General features: G+C 39.5%; 1 pseudogene; it reads left to right on the forward strand.

Moving 5' to 3' along the window:
• The first annotated feature begins 4,036 nt into the window (after positions 1-4,036).
• Positions 4,037-4,881, forward strand: LOC141373938 (small glutamine-rich tetratricopeptide repeat-containing protein alpha-like; annotated as a pseudogene).
• Positions 4,882-5,136: the final 255 nt, after the last annotated feature.

A 5,136-nucleotide genomic window follows, 5' to 3' on the forward strand; every position in this document is an offset into this window, starting at 1 on the left:
CTCTTTTTCTATTCTTCTTTTCAAATTGCTACCTACAGTCAGGCCACCCCCCCAACCACATCACCAAAACAGGTAAATGATGTTCTCTATGTCACTAAAAATGAATCACTATTCATTTTTCAGCTCTCATTCAAAAAAAAATAAAATTAAAAAAATTAAAAAACAAAAATGAAGAGACCAAGAGCATGCAACTCTTATATCAAGATTCAACATGTCATATGACCATTTCCTTCTGTCAATTTAAAGACCCACTTCTTTTCAATTTTCTAATTTATAAACATTTAATCCTCAGTAGAAGAATGTTTTGAGTATATTTAAAAAAAATAATTATCAATATTCTTTTCACAACAACCTTAGAAATCTTGACACATCAACCATGTTTTCTTCTAGGTAAGTATATTATCTATTGCTGAGGAATAATATTACCACAAACTCCAGGGCTGAGGACACATTTATTATCTTATAGTTTCTGAGGGAGGAGTCAGGCATGGCTTAACTGGGTCCTCTGCTTAGGGTCTCACAAGGCTGCAATTCTAGTTTCTGCCAGAGCTGAGGTCTCATCCTTAGACGCTATACGGGAAGGATTCACTTCTAGATTAACTCAGGCTGGTGGCAGAATTCAGCATCTTGTGACTGTAGGACCACAGGCTTCAGTTTCTTATAGGTTGTCCCTCAAGGCTGTCCTCCGTTCTAGAAGACCCCCATAAATTCTCATCATGTGGGATTCCTCAACATAGTCACCAGCTTCCTCAAAGTGAGCAAGGGAGAAAGACTCCAACAAGATGGGCAGTACAATCTCATATAACATAGTCACACAATCAGTACATATCAACATCCCTTCACCTTTGCCGTATTCTATAAGGCATGTGTAAGATAGAAATGCACCCTGGGTGCAAGAGAGGCACATAGTACTTAAGGGGAAATTATAAATGTCCATTTCATATTACATGAGTTGCCTCCTGTTTGACATTCATCCTATTCTTTGAACAGCTGTTTTATAATATTTTTATCATGTGAGAGGCACTTTCCATTTTAAAAGGCTTCCAATCAGTTACCACTAATCTTCTGAAAAAAGAGATATAATAAAAAAGGTAATATTATGATCTATATATGCAAAAAATAGTTTGGTCATATTCACTTTGGCTACTTTAATAATTTTTTTGAGACTATCTCTATTCAAGCCTGTCTCTATTCAAGGTAGGGCAGTTTGCTGTTGTGTTCTGTGGGTAGAATCTAACCAGGTTGTGACTAAAGTTACATCTGACCTAAAAATTTGCTGTTTTATAAATAAAATAACACTTTTAAAAAAATAACACTCTTTTATAAAAGTATTCTTAGTTGCACCTTGAACACCATTGTAGAGTGTTAGCTTGACGCAGTTACTAAGGGATCTTTTGTTAAAATATGTTTCCATAAGGCAATTTTCACAGAAGAAATCCCACAGAATAGCTTTACATTAAGTAACAAATGATATACATGTATGCATGCACATAAACACACAGAGTCTCTCAACAAATTCAGGAAATTAATTTTTTTTTAAAGATTTTATTTATTTGACAGAGAAAGACACAGCAAGAGAGGGAACACAAGCAGGGGGAGTGGGAGAGGGAGAAGCAGGCTTCCCGCGGAGCAGGGAGCCCGATGCGGGGCTCGATCCCAGGACCCCGGGATCATGACCTGAGCTGAAGGCAGTTGCTTAACGACTGAGCCACCCAGGCGCCCCTCAGGAAATTTAAAGAAAGCTTTGGAGAAATGCTTATACCTAGTTAGATTAAAACAAATGCTTATAATGTGTTAATTCTGTAAAATAATTCCATTTTTGGAATTTAGACAATTTAAAAATGATTTAATTTTAAATCTTCTCTGTTTTTTTTTCCATCTCTATTATCAGAAGACAATAAATTACTTTTCTAACAAGAAGAAATGTTGGTATGATATTTTTTGCTCATAACAATGAGTGAGGGAAAATCGGAATTGCAGATAGGACAATTTTTTTGCAAGAGGCCAACACAACTACAAAACTGATTTTGGTATTTTTGTATTTGACGTATCATCTCTGTCATAACATTGCTGTAAAGACTTTTGTTATTTTCAAGCAGGGAAACCATCCTATTCACACTATTTTTTTTTTCATGCAGGCAATGTACAAGGAATATCTTAGCAGCAGCTCAGTAACTCCTTACTGTCTTGAATTATGATTACAGTAGGTTTCAATGTGTTCTCCTTCGTCTAGATGTGTAGAACCTCTACTTTGAATTTCAGGAACATATCCGGAAGAAGTAAGACTTTTTGAACACTTTATGGCTTTTTATTTTTAAAATGCTTTTCTAAATACCCATTAACTCTACAACGAAAAATAACACCCAGGTGTCTCCCCTTCAAACATAAACGTACCCACCCCCCCTTGAGGTGCTTCTTCAAATGATGCCCTTATTGATCTTTTGAAATCTATAATTAGGTATGCCTGCAGCCACTCTTTTTTTAGGTTTAATGTGTTAAATTGAGGCATCATTACTCATTCTCTGAACTTTCACTTACCCTTACTGCATCTTCCACTGGTCCGCCAAGATAAAGAGACCTAATAAAATGTGACACAGCCTTATGTTAGAATTTTAGGTTGCCATTTAAAATCATGTTTTTGGAAGCCCATTTAATAACACATCAAAAGTTTATGAAATAATATTAGGTGAGAAAATTAGAATACAAAGTTGTATATAAAGTCACACTTGTACGTATACAAAAGTATCTTGCTAAATAGAGCTTAACAATGTTTCTCTCTGAAGGAAATTGCTTCCATAATTTTAAATTTCTCCTTTATAATTTTCACCGCAATATATTCTACAAGAATGTATAACATACACAATAAAGGACATTTTCTTCCCCTTTCATGATTATTTCATTGTCTTTTATTATTGTCTTCAACACGATTTGCACGTGTTTGAGACCAGATCCACTCTATTGGAATTTTACATTTTGCTTCTCAAATCTTCTATTATTTCTACATAAAAAAAAAAATAAATCACCTTATGGAAGATTACTGTGCTGTAGAATAGAGGTCATCAAATTATAGCCCACAGGCTAAGGTAGCCTGTGATTTTTAAAATAGTTTAAAACAGCTCTAGTGAATTATTGTAAGTATTGGCTGTACACGGTAGGAGTAGCTGCTAAGCCTTTCTCAGTATTGATAGAGGGACAAAGTAGGCCATTGTGTTGGAAGAGCTTTCCCAGGGAGGAACTAAGGGGTTACAAGCTCTGCTGTGTGGAGTGCTCTCTGTTTGGATTCTCCTCTCTTTCTAAATTGCTTCCTTTTCCCTTAGGCTGGTATGGTGAGGATGAGCTTGTGATTACCTCTTCTTGGGAGGTCCCTTTGTCCTTGTAAGATTTAGCAACACCAGGGAAAGGATGCCTGGGGTGGCCAGTTTATAGCAGCTCTTCTCTAAACCTTACTGAAAAATATTCTTTTACTCAGGTCAATATTCCTCACGCCTTGTTAATAGAGAAGGATGCTCTAAGGAACAACATCAGGGAAAAGGCCATAGGGCTAATTCCAGTCTAGACCTTAAATAGAAGGATAGTAGACATTCCCACAGTATTTTGGGATTACAGCCCTGGTAATAAATACAAATAAATAAACGTATAAACTTAACACTTCCATTTACACTGTAGTTGTATTCTTAGAAAATCTAGTATAGTTAAAAACATGCCCCGAATACTCTTCTGATATGTATAAAACAAGATTCTAGGTCCAGATAATTATTAATAACTATTTCAATTATATGAATGTTAAGCAAGATATTTCAAAGTTATGAGAGATCTGTCCTTGCACCAAACAGTTCTTGTATTGCAGTATGGTTATCATCCCTGGCTGTCAGCTGCCAAATGCTGGTAGTGTCCCTCAGTCATTGTGAGAATCACTGTAAATGTCCCCTGCTGGTACAAAACCCATCTTAAGAACCTATGCTATAGAGCAAAGAAACAGAATAAGTAATAGTAATCAAAGAGTTTTCCAGGGTACATTACCTTAATTCTTCTAGCAATGAGTTTATCTTGGCTACTTAAATTATGTATCTTTTACAAATCACTTCAAAAGCACAAGAATACATTCTTGTACCTCCTGTGTATTCCAACCCTGTGCCTGGTGATTGCTTTCGATGTGACGGTGGAGGACAGTGACCTGGCACTCCCTCCGACTCTTCTGGAAATATCCGAAGCCGCGGAAGCCGGCTAGGAGATGCCACAGGAGCTGAAAAGCCCTGAGTGAAGCACCTTCAGAGGGAGCCTGAGCCGAGGCCCAACCTCAAAGTTGATCGTAGGAAACTTGAAGCTGCGGTGCACTTCTACGGGAAAGCTGGCATGCTCAACGCAGCCAACGCCTCTGTTTCTGTGACTGAGCTGCGGCCCTGGGCGAACCAGGCACGACAGGGGCAGGGCAGGACCACGGGCCACCTCGTGCACAGACCTGTCCGGCAGTAAAGCTGATGGCAGGTGCTCGCAGTGCTTTCCTCTGTGGCCCAACACACCGGGGCCGCGGCTTCCTGCAAGAGGGCCTCCGAGCTGGATCCCGGGGTTAGACGTGCAAGCCGAATCTCAAAAGAAAGAGAAGGAAGCTGCCATAGGTGCCAAACCCCACGGGAGGTGTCGGCGGCTTGGACTTTGCCGGCGTGCTGCACAACTCGAGCTTCATGAGTAGGGCACCAAACCTCCGGAGCCATCTCCAAGTTCAACAGCTCGTGCCTGAGATGACCCACAAACCCGTTGGGGACTCTGGCACCAGCCCCTTGCAGAACGACCTGGCCAGTCTCATCCAGGCGGGCCAGCAGTTAGTTCTCTCAGCAGATGAAGCCGCAGAACCCAGAGCTGACAGAACAGCACCAAAGTCAGATACAAAGGGGGACCGCCATTGTCAGCCACAACGACAGGCAGGAATGATCACCCATCTACTCCAGCCATCGTGCCCGACCCCAAATGGAGGTATTTCTCGCATTTTGTGGTTTTCTCCCATTGGACTTCCCAAGAGAGAAAAAGGAAAATAAGTTGGACCTGGATGTTGAAAAAAAAAAAATTAGTAAAAATAAAAATAATTGGATGCCATTATATATCATTTGACTGTCCTTAATATGGGCCTGACTACCTGTG

Source organism: Callorhinus ursinus, unplaced genomic scaffold, assembly GCF_003265705.2.
Source record: "Callorhinus ursinus isolate GAN/ISIS: 27379988/994484 unplaced genomic scaffold, GSC_fseal_2.0 scaffold12, whole genome shotgun sequence".
NCBI lineage: Eukaryota > Metazoa > Chordata > Mammalia > Carnivora > Otariidae > Callorhinus > Callorhinus ursinus.